Genomic DNA, 17,691 nt, shown 5'->3' on the forward strand with positions numbered 1-17,691 from the left:
CCTTAGTTACCTGAACTGTTGAAGTCGTGCAGGGCGCGCTGGGTCTTCATGGTGAACTCTTAGTTACCTGAGCTGTTGAAGTCGTGCAGGGCGCGCTGGGTCTTCATGGTGAACTCCTAGTTACCTGAGCTGTTGAAGTCGTGCAGGGCGCGCTGGGTCTTCATGGTGAACTCCTAGTTACCTGAGCTGTTGAAGTCGTGCAGGGCGCGCTGGGTCTTCATGGTGAACTCCTTAGTTACCTGAGCTGTTGAAGTCGTGCAGGGCGCGCTGGGTCTTCATGGTGAACTCCTTAGTTACCTGAGCTGTTGAAGTCGTGCAGGGCGCGCTGGGTCTTCATGGTGAACTCCTTAGTTACCTGAGCTGTTGAAGTCGTGCAGGGCGCGCTGGGTCTTCATGGTGAACTCCTAGTTACCTGAGCTGTTGAAGTCGTGCAGGGCGCGCTGGGTCTTCATGGTGAACTCCTTGCCGGTGGTGAGCAGCTCTCGCTTCACCTCCTCCTTGCGCTGCCGAAGAACCGTCCCGCTGTCCAGCAGCGTCTTGCGGAACCACGACCACTCGCCGTTCAGCGTCTCCAGCATCTGCTGCACCTGATGTGTGCGCGTGAGAGAGAGAGAGAGAGAGAGAGAGAGAGAGAGAGAGTGAGAGAGATATCATTTAATTTCTCTGTCCTACAGATGTGCCGTTTGAGAACTTCACATGTCCTGCCATTGGCAAATCAGTAGATTGTGAGTGCATTGTCAGAAACCAGGACATCGTCAGTGAGAAAGGGGGTCAGGGCCTTTGCAAAGGTGTTATTATGGTAATTCTATTCAGATTCCGTGAAGAGATAAGAGTTCCTCTGCTGGACACATATTTTCAGTAGCAGAGCAGTAGGCTAATCAGTGAATGAAGCCTGCAGGGAAGCCATGCATTCTCAGAAAACTTACAGGAAAAGATTTTAAAAAGCGCAAAGAGTTGAAATGGCACATTGTGTACATGCAGCCATGACATGACAAGCATATTTTGGAGTGCATTGCTTAATTTTAAATTAATTTAACCCTTTTACTGCTGCCATTTATTGAGAAATTAGGACCTAATTCATGCCAGCATTTTTTTAATTTGAGCTCTTATTTTGAAAAGCCACATTTTGCCTCAACCGGAAGTGAGCTTATCCCTGCCAGCTTTACGTTGCCAAGACAACCTTTGTTTACATGATCGAAAAATGCCGGTACATTTTTGCACTCCACAACGTCGGCTCGTGCCGTCAAAGAAACGCTGTTTTGACCAAAAATGCCATCTGGGACAAGGAATAGGAGATACAGGCGATTGAAAGAAACGGATAGAATGGATTCTTATGGCGACGGTGAATTAATATGAACGATCCAGTGCAGTGCTAACAACAGTGCTAGCTAACCGGCTAACGTGAGTAGCATTATGGCTTGATCAATCATATGCACTAATAAAGGGCAATTGCCGAAGGGCTTCGGCAATGGCAGCAAGCGTTAATATCAAATTAATGCTTCAATTGCCGAAGGGCTTCGGCAATGGCAGGAAGACGGTTAAGTATTAGTAGTTTTTTTTTAGTTTTTTTTAGAGTAGCTAATTAATCAAAAAGAAAATTAACCACTTTTTATCTCCCAATTTAGTTGTTACACCAATTCAATCCTCCCCAAACTTGTATGTGTTGTCACTGGTGTTATACCCACTGGCCACTAACTAGCACTGGCTGCCAGTGAGGAGCCCCATAGCAGAGGACGTATAGAGCCTTTGTCCTATACCGTTCTCACATTCAACACTCCCCGCTGGCAGGCTCTGCCCGAGCCCCATAGGATATACTGTACGTACAGTGACAAATATCACCCTCCTGCCGGCTGCCAGCTAAAAGTAACACTAGTGTCACTGCTCATAATGTATGCTCGGCCAAACCAGAGGTGGATTAAAACCCAGAGACCCCTTGTGGTGGACATGTACTTCACCGCTGTGCCTCCCGAGCACCATTTTATTCTAACCCTTTTTGAGCTTGAGCATTGCTTTTTTTTTACCAATGGTAACAAGCTCAAAGTGAGCTTGTACATCGGATTTTTATACATTTGAAAACTTGAAGTGGGACATTCTGCATAATGAGTATTTTAAGTAGATTTTGATGTACTTAACTCAAGTACCTTTTGTATTTCGGTCTTTTAATTGTAACAGAGTAATTGAGTATTGGTACTTTTACTTAACCCATTCTGACCTGAGATCAGATTCATACCAGGTTTCCGCTGGACACACACTGGTCTGATGAACCCATTCTGACCTGAGATCAGATTCTAGAAATGTCAGTCGTTCTTCGATTTTTCAAAAAAATAGCAGACCTACAAGCTCGTATCGCGCCACTCGGTGGCGCGATATGAGCTTGTAGATCTGCTGTTTTTCAATAGCTAAAGCATAACATGATGCCAACACCAAAATGGGTGCCCGTTCAGAATGGGTTAAGGACAAAATGTGAGCACTTTTTCCACCACAGATTTTTACACTGTACACATGGCACTGCATACACCAAGGCATAACCACAACTAAACCTTTTTTTTCTTTTTCCTTTTTTGCTTGCCCCACCTGTCATTCTTGGGGCAGTGGAAAGTGTGGGTACTTACGGGCAGTTCCACAGGCACCTCATACTTGTCCAGGATGGCAAACTGCTCATGAATGGGAGCGATCCGAGCCTCGAGCCTGGACACATCACCTTGTAAGGACTCCAGCAACTGCAGGCTCTCCACCAGCTCTGCCTGGGTCTGGGTGGGCGCATGCAGCCTACGCACGCGTGCACACACACACACACACACACACACACACACACGCACACGCACACGCACACGCACACGCACACGCACACACACCAGGCTGAGTCATCTCTTCCTCACAGAGAAACACGCAAAACCAACCAAACGGATTGACACGTATGCAGTGACTATGTATCATTGCTGTCAGGTAGAAACCTCTTCCACGCACGCACGCACGCACGCACGCACAAAAGTAGCAGATCAACAAGGCCCATATGCTACTTTTGCTATTTTGTCTATTTGAATCCCGACGAGTACAATATGAGACATATGAGGTTTCCACCCGACAGAGACGAACTTCACAGCACTAGGATATATAGCAGTATTGAGTATTAAAGAGTATTTTCTTTTGTGGACTGTATACAGTCAAATTTGGTAGATAATGTGACAAATCATAAACGGACTGCAAACTGTGTGCACGGTGGGAGATAAACCTGCCCCTTCTGTTCACATTAACATGATTTTCCAAATCAAATTAAATGCCTGAAAACGCAATTAAAAGAACCAATCAATACAATCTCCACTAATACTCTGTCTGCATAGACTGCCTCACTCACAGAGGTTCAGACACTTTAACTTGCAGCATTCAGCTTACATACCATGGTGTGCCAGCTTGCAGCAGGTGGCTTATACACTGGCTTATTAACATTAAACTTAGCCTAAGGACATCCCAAACTTTTAAATGCAGAATAACCATAAGCTCTGGCTGCTCTAACCCCCCCCCAGAGTTAGTGTCGAGGTGTCCTTGAGCAAGACACTGAACCCCTAATTGCTCCTGATGTGCTGGTTGGTGCCTTGCATAGTTTCTGCTGCCATCAGTGTGTGGAATGGTCACCCGGTCACACAAAACGACAAAAGCATCGCACGTAGCAGATCTACAAGCTCAAAATGCGTGGCTGCGCGCCACATTTTGAGCTTGCGATGCTTTTTTAATTTGAATCCACATAGTTGCTTTCCACCGCAGTTCAATGCCCTGCTTTCTCCTCCACAAAATGTGCCTCGACGACGGCCCCATTCGCTGATTGAGCAATTACCAGCTGCCTTAGAAATCAGGGGTTATTTAATGCAGATTGCGAGCACAAATTGTATGAAATGATTTTCTGCGATTTTCATTTACGCCCCACAGCCTCTGCCTCACCAGGTATTAGAGCACGAGTACCATAGCCTGACAAATCAGACCCGTGGAACATCTCTCTCACTACAATAATGTATTTCACGTTCACGCACGCACGCACAGTCACACACACACACACACACACACACACACACACACACACACACACACACACACACACACACACACACACACACAGAAACTCAGGGGGGAGCCGGAGATTGAACAGTGATCCTTTCAGATTCCCAAGCTACCGTTTTAAATTACTACATCCTGATCCAATGCTATAGAAGCCAAATTCCGGCCACTCACTCACACTCGGTCACTCCAGCATGGCGGTGTTATGGTGAAATTGGTTAAATATGTGGCCTAGATACCACCAGGTTGAACTCTGCTATTAAACGAAACCACAATGATTCACGTTCGGACACTGACATTATGTGAGTGTCACCAATTTCACCGTAACACCGCACCGATATGCTGGAGTTGACCGAGAGTGAGTGAACAAGTGGTGGAGATTTGGGGGATTGGAATTGGGCTCATGTGTTTTGCTCAAGGAGACTTTGACATGCAGCCATGGAGGAGCCAGGGTAGGGCTAAATAACACAGCAATGATGACAATTATCACAATTACAATTCCTCATAAGGGGCTAATTATATGTACATTAATTAACACTTAATTAATGATTAACTCATACATATAAATGCACCGTTTAGACCCGGAGGAGTTGTTATTAAACCATTCTGGGCTGAGGTTGATTAAAAAAAGGCTTCTAAATCCTAAAAAAATTCTGAAAAAAACATGTTTCTATGTCAGTGGTGCTCAAACGTTTTCATGTCAAGGACCCCCAGAATTATCTCTATTGGGCCACGGACCCCCCCATCTCAAAATATGTATAGTTTCAGGGACCCCCCAGGAGCCAATATTTTAGTTAAAAATGTACCCTCTGAAATATATATGCAATGATTTGTGCCACATTTTCGCGACTTTTGAAAAATAGCAGACCTACAAGCTCGTAGCGCGCCACTCGGTGGCGCGCTACGAGCTTGTAGATCTGCTATTTTTCAAAAGCTAAAGTAGAACAGAATGCTTGAAACACCAAGTGGGGTTCCCGCCCCCAAAAATTGATTTCAACGTCTCCAACAGACAGAATAAAGTGCCAGTACCTGGAGGAGTTGTGGTGCAGGAAGGTGTGCAGCTCTCGGAGGCGCGTGCAGGCCGTGAGGCTGAGCAGCTGGGTGAACCTGCCCTGCCACTCGTCACAGTGCTGCACCAGGGACATCTTCAGCGGCGTGCAGTCCAGCAGCACGAACTGGACGCTGACCACCGCCTCCTCCTTCTGCACGTTGTTGGCCACCTCTGTGTACCTGATGTCGGCGGCCATGATGTGGACAGAAGGAAGGAAGGAGGCCGGGACCACCGGACACAGAGAGAGAGAGAGAGAGAGAGAGAGAGAGAGACAGAGACACAGAGACGCAAAGGAGAATGCCGTGTTAGAATCAGAAGTATAGGGTTTCCCCCAATTGACAAGCCTTCTACAAGACTGTACAACTTAAAAGGTTTTTTTTACAAGGTCCAAAAAAGGTTACAGTCAGTGTTGATCGATTGATTCTTTATTGCAGACTCAGGGGAATCCATATCACAGTACAGTACAACAACAAGTGTATTGCAGTGGTGGAAGAAGTGCACTTGAGTTTACTTCAGTTAAATGTTGCCATACCACAAATATAGAAATATACTCCGTTGCAAGTAAAGGGGCTTTATTCAAACATGTTAAATATAAAAGTAAAAGTACCCCATTATAAATGGTCCATCTCACGCACTTTTTCATAATTTGTACAAATTGTTTTGGATATAGCAGATCTACAAGCTCTTTTACTATGCCAACTGGTAATGAGGCGGAGACCTCCGTCCCGGGCCCTCTGTATGTTTTTTAAATGTTATTTAAATCTACAAAGTAACTAAAGCTGTCAAATAATTGCGTAAATTATAAAGAAATTAGTAAAAAAATAACAATATTTGCCTCAATTGCCTGTGAGGTTTTGGAAAATGGAAATACAGTACTCAAGTAAAGTCAAACGAGAGAGCAAATCTCCAACTTCAAGTCAAAGAGGACAAATATTCCACTTATTTAATTGGTTTGTATTTATCACAAAAAAACCCTGATGCCAACATATTTGCCTCAGAGCCATCTTCGGAGTGTTCACATACTTTAAGACAATAGTAGGCCTACACAAAGTGGGGTCCGGGGAACCCAGGGGTCAACATTTTCAGATGGCTGTCCTTGACATGAAAAAAACGTTTTAGAATCACTGCTTTATAAAAGCAAACATACCTGCATGCCTAGCACTGCCTCCGCTTAAATTGTTTGTGAGCACTGCTAGTTTTAATAGCCATGTCTGATTTAGCCTGCAGTGTGTATTGATTAGCATTGATGCACAACATGTGTGCAGTCTACTGTAGCTCCAACTAATTTAGTTTTAGCTTAGTTTCTGTTCAGGTATGTTGCCAGCTGCCACCCACGCACGCACTTATTTTGAAGTAAATACATTGACGATGATGAAACTGGCAAGATATAAACGTGTTTGAAATTGAGAAAAGCAGATACACATGTCTTGCCTCGAACCATTTGATTTAAGAAAGTAATCTGAGAGGAAGAAACTACATGAAATGCAGAATATTTTTTGTTGTTGGTACTATTCTTTATAAAACATATAGCATGTGTTACCACACACGCACACAAAACACTAACTCTGGCGTCCTTATTTTGGAAAATCTTAAAAATATTTTTTTGTATAAATATGTATCAGCATTGTCGGATGAATAACTCTTAGCAAATATAGCAGCTCTATAAGCTCACTGGGCATCACATCACAATTTGTTGGGATCTACCATTTTTAGATCTGCTATTTCCGCTAAGCGTTGCATGAAGAAGTAGATTCAAGTAGAGCTTAAACGGTTAATTAAATTCCACAAGCTACATAAATATATCATACAGGACTGCCTGCAAGTAATAGATATAAATTTAATTATAGATTAGCATTAGCGGCCGGCCGGGCCCTAGACGCTGACTAGACAAAATATCTCCAGTTCAATTCCTATATCCGGGGAGGGGAGCTCCGCGCTGCGCACCGTACCGCCACTGTGTCCTTGCTCTCCTCTTTCACTGTCAAATGTGAATAAATCAATTAAAGACCATGAGGAACATTGATGAAGACAGCCTCATGTCTTCCACTGTAAATATGTTCACCGTTGATATCCAAATACTATCGACATAGCACAGCTGTCGCATGCAGAGCGCTGAGAGAGACACACACAGAGATCACAGTGTTGACATTACAGTCATTTACATACCCACACTGACAAATACATCAGGCAAAAATGCATACTCACACTGTGTATCTACTGTACGTATGTGTATAGGCCTGAAGACTGAGTACCTGTGTGTGTGTGTGTGTGTGTGCGTGCTCGCGTCTAATATTTGCTAAGGACGCACGCCTATAGATTCAGTGGAGGTCACAAGGACAATGTTCTTTGCTTTATCCTTACATCTCGTCCTCATCACCTGTGTGTGTGTGTGTGTATGTGTATGTGTGTGTGCGAGTGCGCGTGTTTAGTGCATGCGTCATTTATCCTTCACCCTCCATCAGTTTCTCTCTCTCGCTCTCTCTCTCTCTCTCTCTCCCCCCAACATCACCCCACCTCGACCCTTCCGCTGATAATACGTCAATGCAAACCTCATTTCCTTGCGACCTTCCACAGACCTTCCACAGACGCACGTCTTCATTCTCTAAAGGCAAACATTTGCTCAAGTTCCTTAACTGTGTGAACCTCGCTTGGGCGTCCATGCAGTATTCTGGACATGTCCATAATGGGTGACCATGAACATGAATAGAGCATGATCTGCAAGCTCTATATGGGCTCGTGAATTATTGACTACTTTTCGTCCGGTGTTGAGGTCAACACATTTAAGGGTTTGAACTAAAGGACCACCTATTTCCAACCCATCTTCATAATAGTTGATCCTCTCACTAAAGCTCATTTTAATATGGCACCAATATGGTGCTCTGAGACACAGGCATTATGTCGGGGCACGGGCCGAGTAGACAAAAATGACACCACATTATATTTTTAAAAAGATTTCTTCACATCTGAAAACTTTAAGTGCATTTTGATGCCAATACTCTTGCACCTTTTAGTACTTGTACGGTCTTGTACTTTACATTTTCAAAACGGGACTTCTACTTGCAACGGAGTACATCTACATTGCAGTATTTATACTTTTGCCTAACCCATTTAGGCATGACGTCGAAATAAAAAAAAACGAATATATACCTATTCAAAGATTTGTGCCACATTTTTAGCAGACCTACAAGTTCATAGTGTGGCACTCAGTGGCGCGCTATGAGCTTGTAGTTCTGTTAACCCATTCTGACCAGGCACCCATTTTGGTGTCAGCATCATGTTATGCTTTAGCTATTTAAAAATAGCAGATCTACAAGCTCATATCGCGCCACCGAGTGGCGCGATACGAGCTTGTAGGTCTGCCATTTTTGAAAAATCGAAGAGCGACTGACATTTTTAGAATCTGATCTCAGGTCAGAATGGGTTCATCAGACCAGTGTGTGTCCGGCGGAAACCTCGTATGAATCTGATCTCAGGTCAGAATGGGTTAAGTAAAACATCGGAGTACTTTTTCCACCACTGGTCGGGCGTCACGCTATACCTGGCGATGTCCGCGTCGAAGGACGACACGGGCTGGTTGAGCTTCTGGTAGCGCCGCACGAAGCCGTCCTTGTTGACCTCCCAGATCTCGCGGTACCGGTCCCACGTCTGCAGGTAGGCCTGGAGGTGCACGGCGATGGAGGCCGTCGCCGCAGACACCGTGGCCTGGATCTTCACGATCTCCTCGTCCTCCTCTGGAGAAAACACAGAGAAAGACAGGACCTTATTCATATAGGCCCATTCAGAGTCCAGTTTTCGCTGAAGAGGTGACCACCGTAAACTACAACATATACTGGCTATAAAAATATATATATATTTTAGGGCCGGGACTAATTGCGATTAATTTAGATTAATTAACTACAGAAAAATTAATCGTGATTAACTACAGATAAATTAATCGCACTGTAGTAGACAAGGGGTATAAAACCACAATCCAGCTATACCACATACAGCATTGGAAGATATCTAATGAACATGTCCCATGCTGACGTCATGCACATGCATGAAGTTGAAGGAGACGGACAGAATTAGCCCTGCAGAAGGGTCTGCTGACCTTTTGACCCTCAAGAATGGTCTCAATTCCTGCACCAGTGGCATACTTGTGTGCACATACGTATACTGGAACCATCCAATTCCAATTACTGGCCTCCATGTTCTTATGTACAAGGAAGTAATAGGAATCTATTGACTTGTTTCCCTACAGACTCAGAGACTCAGTCCCATGGGACACCCTTGTAGCATAAAGACTTGATTCCATTTTGGCTGGATAAAGTGTCATCGCCACAGATCACACCCTGACTTTGGATATGTCAAAGGTGGAATGTTCCACTCAGTCACAAAAGCATTCATTCACAATTCCTGGACCATCAATTGGAAATATGACATTCACTGTACAATAAATGTAGATTCATACATGTGTAATGTGTACATGTAAATACAGATTGTGTGTTATGTGAAATCTAAAGCCATGAAAAGTGCATGCGTACACCCTTTCCCAAAATGAACTTCAAAGAAATCACGAAAACATGTTGACGACGTCTGGAAATGTCACGAGACATCTCAATGTCTCCATCTTGCAAAGAGAGTGACATACAGAGTAACTGAGCCATGTATTGCACAACGAAGAGAACTATATATTTGGGGAGGCAGACCAGCAAGCCAGGATTAGTGGGGGAATGGGAAGTCCATGAAGACCGGATGAAGGGAGAGGAAAGGAGCCAGAAGGATGAGATGGACCATGGCCACATCGCTACACAGACCAGCTCCCGACGCTCTTACCTGAGCGTCCCAGGCAGTCCCAGGCGATCCCGCGGCACTACATCGACCAGCTCAGGGGTTATAGCCAAATCGAAACCCCTACCGCTTGCACACCACCTCTCTCCCTCAGAAGACCCCAGTCTGTCTCTCTCGTCTCAAAGATCACCAAACGCTCAGGAAAGTGATGCATTTTATATCAAGTTTCTAAGTTCATGGCAAGGAACATTACCTATCATATAGATATTTCATTATCATTTGATTTGTTTCTTCAATTCTATTTGAACCTGTATTAACCCTTGTTTAAGAATTCGTTTGATTATTGTTCTACTAAGTTTGTCTATTAGCTTAGGTGTGGAAATAAATTGATTCATTTTTTAAAACAAGTCTATTATTTGCTCAAGAGTTGAACTTACTGGTTTTTGACACATGCAAAGTAGGAAAGGCTATGTAATGGAAAAGACCTCTTACCTTCAGATTCCATAGATTTATTAAGATAAAATAATAATTGATTATTTTATAATCTTTTAATTGTTTTATTAATGGTTTAACTTAAAGGCTAAATACAAATCAATCTGGTGCTTATTCCAAAAGCTCATTTCACTGGTGCCCCTTCTTAAATTCAGATTGATTTTGAGTCTTAATTTTTGAACTTATAATTCATACTTTTATAATTATGAATTACACTAATATAAAGTCTACCGGATTAAATATAAACCCATACTTACTACATAATGGTGCCCCGAGTGAGGCCCACCTATGGTCAAATCGACAATAGGATTTCAACCTTAAACCCTTGTTAAATCGGCTCCACACTATGACATGGAGTGAGGCCAATTTGACATCCTTGCTTTGCTGATGTGTCATCAACAAATTGTTTTTCTTTTAGTGAGTTCAACTATGAGCAATTAAACCTTGTTAAGGTACATATTGGAACTTGACGTCTCATCCAACTACCTTAACATAACAACCTTAAAGATAATTGATCATTCAACAGGCAGTTGAAAGTCTTGACTGTCTTAGCCTGTGAAACTCAATACCTGTGCAGCTCCAGTTATTTTTAGGTCAAACTGAGTGCACAAGTTCCCTGCATGGTCTACAGCTATCTTGAGAGCTTATGAGCAATATCTATCAGACCCTATCCGAGTCTAACCGTCATCAATTTTGCGCAAAATCGAGTCCACTGACAGAGAAACGCAAAAATAAGCTACTGTATGCTTAATGTTAAAATTCACATTATCGTGTGTTTAGTCCACAATGTGTTTACATTAAAAACAGTCTAATTGCTTAATGTGTAAAGCCACCGTTAATCGTGTGTTAAAGTCCACTTAACGTAGTGAAGAAACGCAAAATAAGCAATTTGGTTCATATTGTGATCTTTCAATATGACCCAATCAAATAAACCACTGTAAATTAATAAATATAGGCACAGCTAACCTATTTTATTATATGTTGGTTCATTTTTGTATAAGTAAAGATAAGACAGTTAGCAACTGCGCTCCTTGTACAATGTGTTCATATTGTAATCCTTCAATATGATCCAATCTTCTTTAAGGATCTAATAACCACTGTAAATTAATAAATATAGGCATAGCTAAACCTATTTTATTATATGTTGGTATATTTGTATAAGTAAAGATAAGACAGATAGCAACTGCGCTCCTTGTACTTTCAAATTTTAAAGATTGCTTTCCTTGCTAAAAACCTGTAGTCTAAATTGCAAGTCAACGAAAGCTGCTCTTAAAAATTAACCCTCAGATTCTCAGTGAAAAGGGTGGACAGAATTTATGTGACAGCCACTGTCAGCTAGCTATAAACAACTCAGTGTGTTTACATTCTTTCTAGTCACGTGACTCACTCTACAGACGGCAAACAAACAACGCCATCTTGAGTGTACCACGCGTCCCTTACAAACTGCCATATTTGTGGTTGTAACATTGTGCGAGGGTTCCCAATACACCTCTCCCCCTCCTGAAGAGGGGAGGTCTATTTTTGTCTGGGACACTGAAACCCATAGACACACCCACACTCACATATGCACACGCACACTGCAAGAGACATCCCTTTCTCTCTGCAGCGTCTGTGTTAGTCAGTGTGCCATTCTTAAAATTATCAAAGTAATTGTCTTGATAAGATCAATCTAACTCTTGCTTGTTGACACTTCCAAACAAATATTGCATTAGTGCAATTCTTTAACTAAAGACCTACGTTTGTGGTTTAATTACTTGTATCCTTGCTTAATTCTCTAATCAATCTCCCTGTGTTACAGAGACAAAAATGGCTGACGCCTTATCCCAGAATACCGATGTCACGGTACGGTCTCTGTTACCTCTAGTAATGATGATTTTTATCACCGGATCATCATACCCTAAGGTCCTTCTTATAAAAGTACTTCATGTGCTAAAATTAATCACAGAATTTGTACTAACAACACTTGATTCAAAACCATTAGAGAAAGCAACGCAGAATTATATTAATAATAATCCTAAAGAATTGAACCAATTTCCCTTTCCAGCTCTCAAAGATAAATGTGATTCCACGTGCCCTTTGACACTGGAGAAGGAATGTCTAAAGCAGCCACAACAAGTGGATGAGGTACAAAGTAACCAGACTACCAATGACAGATTTATTTCTGCATTAAATATGGTACTGAACACCAACGAAAACCTTAAGGTCCAAATGGAAGATATACAAAAATCAATTACCTATTTTAATGTCGTCACTAAAGAGACAGTAGCTCAAATAGCTAAATTAAAACAAAGTATTGATTTAATTAAAAGTCAAAAGCATGAAAATGAACAACTTACGATTAAGAGTAATCAACAACAAGAAGATATTATTTTACTTAAGAGCCAGATTCCTAAAAAGCCATTAAACCTTCCCAGGTTTGAAACAGAATCTGATTCTGATCAAACTGATGTTGAGTTGTTAAGAGATATTAACCTCTTTCGTAAAGGTCATTCAAAAGGAACCACAGGACACCAGATCCCTAAAAAGCCATTAAAACTCCTAGCTGTCAATTCTGAGATTCAGACAGGCCAGGCCCCCAAAACATACTGTGAGGCCTTGAAAGTTTTACCTGACATACCAGATGTTTTACCTGACATCACAGTGTCTCTTCAAAGTGTTCCTTTTGAAAAAGTAACTACCGACTTATTGGACAAAATAGCACATCATATTCCCAGGCTTGAAACAACATCTGACACTTGCGATATCGTTGGGTATTTAAGAGATATCGACTACTTTCTTAAAGGTTATTCAGATGTAACCACAGAACACAAACTCCGACTGATCGGCATGTCCTCTAGCTCTGAGGTACGACGATTTATTGAACGTCAACCGTCCAATGTTGTTGAAAACTATGATGCTCTGTCCCAGAGTCTCATTGGGGAATATAAAGTCCACAAGTTGGAGGGAATATCTGCCGCCCTTTCCCTAAGACAAAAGAAAGGTGAACGTCCTAGCACCTTCTTTGATCGTTTGCGGAGAGCTTGGTTCTCAGATGAGAACACTATTGATATGGAGGAAGATCAAACATTTAAATCATTCTTTCTAGATCGACTTGATACAAGCATCAGACCTGGTGTCCGAGACAACACGGACAGAAATATGTCCAGCAGTAAATTAAGAACGGTCGCTGACCGAATTTATAATAATGATCTTATTGACATGGCTTGGGAAAATAATACCAACCAGTCTCACCCACAGGAAGGTCACAGCGTTCCTGCAGTTGTGAGCTCACCTGTCCTATCCAGACGGAAAAAGAAAGCTTTGCTAAATGCTGATAAACAGCATTGGCTCTCAAATACTCCTGCGGAAAGATCTGTGGACTGGCGGCTAAGGTCTGATGCGTGAATAAAGTCTATCCTCTCATGCTAAATTACTAGTGATAGTTCATAAATTAAAAGTAACCAATGGAATACAACTAAAACCTGTGTTATTATGCTAATCAATACTTGGACTATAATCTATAGCATTTTTTACCCTGTCAAATTGATTCACTGACAAAACATAAACCTGCAAACTATTATGCATTTGGGGCTCCCTATACGTGTATGTCCTCAGATATACCAGAACAGCTGCTGGCATATTATGACAGGCATTCCAAATATTTTCATAAATCAAGGTATCATCAGTAACCTTTGACCTCTTGATTTTGAAATGGGGGGTCTTTGCATATACCTTTGTGAATCTCCTTCAAAGGAGATATGCTGCTTTATGTTGTTAAAATGAGTCCTTAGATTAGCACTAATCAAGAAAGTAACACAGTACTTCCAAATACCACTTTGTTACTCTGTCACTTAGAATTAATTGCAAACTGAACGGAGTTAACTTAGTTTTTCTGTAACTCTGTTTTACAGACCGCGTCGAGACATCTGCCATTGGGGGATGTATTTTTATTTATTTTTATAAGTTGCTATTGGCTCTCAAGATATCTACCTATCGCCCAAAATAGTCAACTTCCCAGAAACCTTATGTTTGGTATTCACTGGTTAACAAGCTAGTAGCCTACAGGGTGGAAACTGACCCACCAATATTACACTCAATATTAAACTATTACCTCCTACACTATGCCCCATAGGTTTCAACTCTTCAAGTACTGAAATAACCACCGGCCTGCATGTTGCATGTCCCTGGCTGGTGCATGCTTCTTAAGTGTAGGAACCCCAAGGAAGAGAGGACACCCAATCCAGTCCCCTCCCTATAGAAGTTTTGGGAAGAATTCTCAGCTTTGACCCAACCAGTCAACATAATTCCTTCCTTTCTTTTTCTTTATTTTCTTTCCTTTATTTTCTTTCTTTTATTCAAACTTAGTGTAGTCCCCCTATACTCCACTCTACACAACTACTGTGGAAATAGGAAATCCCCATTTCCTTATAGGGTAGACCAACACTCAGAATAAAACCCCAGTATTGTTTACAATATACTGCATGCCTGGTTTTACTCCTTGAATAATAAGTCTATGTCTACTTATAATCTCAGGATATTTTCATTAATGAAATCAAATTATGGATCAGTAGCATTAACATACTATAGGCGTAGCATAGAGATATGTTCTTATGCCATGAATTTGCTAACATGATCTATTGCTTCCCTGAGTTCATTGATTGTGCTTTTATCAACTAAGTTTCATAATCAAAACATCACCAGTAACCTTTGATCTTTTATTATGAAATGGGGGATTTGTAGTAGACAAGGGGTATAAAACCACAATCCAGCTATACCACATACAGCATTGGAAGATATCTAATGAACATGTCCCATGCTGACGTCATGCACATGCATGAAGTTGAAGGAGACGGACAGAATTAGCCCTGCAGAAGGGTCTGCTGACCTTTTGACCCTCAAGAATGGTCTCAATTCCTGCACCAGTGGCATACTTGTGTGCACATACGTATACTGGAACCATCCAATTCCAATTACTGGCCTCCATGTTCTTATGTACAAGGAAGTAATAGGAATCTATTGACTTGTTTCCCTACAGACTCAGAGACTCAGTCCCATGGGACACCCTTGTAGCATAAAGACTTGATTCCATTTTGGCTGGATAAAGTGTCATCGCCACAGATCACACCCTGACTTTGGATATGTCAAAGGTGGAATGTTCCACTCAGTCACAAAAGCATTCATTCACAATTCCTGGACCATCAATTGGAAATATGACATTCACTGTACAATAAATGTAGATTCATACATGTGTAATGTGTACATGTAAATACAGATTGTGTGTTATGTGAAATCTAAAGCCATGAAAAGTGCATGCGTACACCCTTTCCCAAAATGAACTTCAAAGAAATCACGAAAACATGTTGACAATGTCTGGAAATGTCACGAGACATCTCAATGTCTCCATCTTGCAAAGAGAGTGACATACAGAGTAACTGAGCCATGTATTGCACAACGAAGAGAACTATATATTTGGGGAGGCAGACCAGCAAGCCAGGATTAGTGGGGGAATGGGAAGTCCATGAAGACCGGATGAAGGGAGAGGAAAGGAGCCAGAAGGATGAGATGGACCATGGCCACATCGCTACACAGACCAGCTCCCGACGCTCTTACCTGAGCGTCCCAGGCAGTCCCAGGCGATCCCGCGGCACTACATCGACCAGCTCAGGGGTTATAGCCAAATCGAAACCCCTGCCGCTTGCACACCACCTCTCTCCCTCAGAAGACCCCAGTCTGTCTCTCTCGTCTCAAAGATCACCAAACGCTCAGGAAAGTGATGCATTTTATATCAAGTTTCTAAGTTCATGGCAAGGAACATTACCTATCATATAGATATTTCATTATCATTTGATTTGTTTCTTCAATTCTATTTGAACCTGTATTAACCCTTGTTTAAGAATTCGTTTGATTATTGTTCTACTAAGTTTGTCTATTAGCTTAGGTGTGGAAATAAATTGATTCATTTTTTAAAACAAGTCTATTATTTGCTCAAGAGTTGAACTTACTGGTTTTTGACACATGCAAAGTAGGAAAGGCTATGTAATGGAAAAGACCTCTTACCTTCAGATTCCATAGATTTATTAAGATAAAATAATAATTGATTATTTTATAATCTTTTAATTGTTTTATTAATGGTTTAACTTAAAGGCTAAATACAAATCAATCTGGTGCTTATTCCAAAAGCTCATTTCACTGGTGCCCCTTCTTAAATTCAGATTGATTTTGAGTCTTAATTTTTGAACTTATAATTCATACTTTTATAATTATGAATTACACTAATATAAAGTCTACCGGATTAAATATAAACCCATACTTACTACAGCACCTTTTTTTTCACCGCGGAACGTTTCTCACTGGGCGCTTTTCTATAGTACTGAAAACTGGAAATAATAAAAAGTCACCCCATTTTGTGTTGCCTAGAACTGGAGGTCTGACAAAAAACAGTAACAATATGAAGTAAGTACAGCTTTGTGATGTCACTGAGATGTAATTGTTACTGTTACAATTTTTTTTTTCAGACCTCCAGTTCTAGGCAACACAGAATGGGGTGACTTTTTATTATTATTTCCACAACAGGTATATTAATGACAGTAAAATGTTGAAAATGAGTGGTATCCTGTAGTCACTATTCTTTGATTCACTGGGATACCAAAAAACATTAAAAAAAAAGGTTTCTCGCTGTTCTCGGGTTGAATATTGATATGCGATTAAAATGTGATTAATCTAGATTAATTAATCGCAAAGCCTCTGATTAATTAGATTAATTTTTTTAATCGAGTCCCAGCTCTAATATATTTATATGTAGATCAAGGAAAACTTCCTTAGAACAGGAAGGGACCGCACACTCCAGAGACGCTCAGGACAAGATTATTTTTACTTTATTTGCACAACGCGCTTCGTCAGGTGCTTTGCACAAAGCCTAGACTTCGTCACTGTGTCACTGTGACATCATGGCAAGGTAACTTTCACAACCCAAACCTCTACCAAAGTGGTCTTACACTTGAAGTCCTTTTCACGGCATGAGACCCTGCATGCAGGTCTCGGTGCGTTTGGGGCCATGTACTGTGTACATCCTCAGGTGCACTAGCCTTGGGCTAACTTCACTTCCACTCTCTACAGAGGCGCGTTATTTTGGGCGGTGGCCTAGGGTTAGATTTCCAAAGTTTCCTGGAAGTCATTTCAAGAAGTTAACTGTGTGCTAACTGATGTGTAAAAGGGCCTTAATTAGCCGTGAGCCAGAGCTGTATAGTCTACTCCGGGGCAACGGGACGACCCTGGGACCAAATATCTGTGGTTCCAAAAAGAGCTCCGTTGTGACCATAAAACAGTCAGCTGTATAAACCTCATCAACA

This window comes from Protomyctophum parallelum (genome assembly GCF_964188405.1).
Source record: "Protomyctophum parallelum genome assembly, chromosome: 18".
In the NCBI taxonomy this organism is placed as follows: Eukaryota; Metazoa; Chordata; class Actinopteri; order Myctophiformes; family Myctophidae; genus Protomyctophum; species Protomyctophum parallelum.